Source organism: Apaloderma vittatum, unplaced genomic scaffold (genome assembly GCF_000703405.1).
Source record: "Apaloderma vittatum isolate BGI_N311 unplaced genomic scaffold, ASM70340v1 scaffold15336, whole genome shotgun sequence".
Taxonomy (NCBI): domain Eukaryota; kingdom Metazoa; phylum Chordata; class Aves; order Trogoniformes; family Trogonidae; genus Apaloderma; species Apaloderma vittatum.
In genome coordinates, this window is record NW_009720135.1 from 1 (window position 1) to 213 (window position 213).

The following is a 213-nucleotide window of genomic DNA, read 5'->3' on the forward strand; positions in this document are numbered from 1 at the left end:
CCACTGACAGGACAAGGGAAAATGGATTTAAGTGAAAGGAAAACAGATTTAGACTGGATCTTGGGAAAAAAAAATCAGTATGAGAGGGGCCAGACTCTGGAATAAATTGTTCAGAGACGTTATGGATGTCCCCTCCCTGTAGATGTTCAAGGCCAGGTTGGATGAGGCCTTGAGTAACCTGATCTAGTTGAGAGAAGTCCATACCCATGGCAG